Source organism: Vombatus ursinus, unplaced genomic scaffold (assembly GCF_900497805.2).
Source record: "Vombatus ursinus unplaced genomic scaffold, bare-nosed wombat genome assembly UNPS02010304.1, whole genome shotgun sequence".
NCBI lineage: Eukaryota > Metazoa > Chordata > Mammalia > Diprotodontia > Vombatidae > Vombatus > Vombatus ursinus.
This window is the reverse complement of record NW_020950082.1, coordinates 3,192,313-3,192,576: the sequence shown is the minus strand read 5'-3', so window position 1 is coordinate 3,192,576 and position 264 is coordinate 3,192,313. Positions and strand designations below refer to the sequence as shown.

Genomic DNA, 264 nt, shown 5'->3' with positions numbered 1-264 from the left:
GTGTGTGTAGAGGGGGTCTAACTACACAGTTCTGTCTGTGTGTGTGTCTGGTGGTCTAACTACACAATTCTGTCTGTGTGTGTAGAGGTGCTCTAACTGCACAGTTCTGTCCGTGTGTGTGTGTCTAGTGGTCCAGCTACACAGTTCTGTCTGTGTGTGTGTAGAGGGGGTCTAACTGCACAGTTGTGTCTGTGTGTGTGTAGAGGTAGTCTAACTGCACAGTTGTGTCTGTGTGTGTGTCTGGTGGTCTAACTACACAGTTGT

General features: G+C 48.5%; 1 protein-coding gene across 4 annotated transcripts in view; it reads left to right on the top strand.

Moving 5' to 3' along the window:
* The window catches only part of PCCA (propionyl-CoA carboxylase subunit alpha), a 473,473-nt gene that overhangs the window by 537 nt on the left and 472,672 nt on the right, over positions 1-264 (top strand). The gene's annotated exons all lie outside the window — the stretch shown is intronic.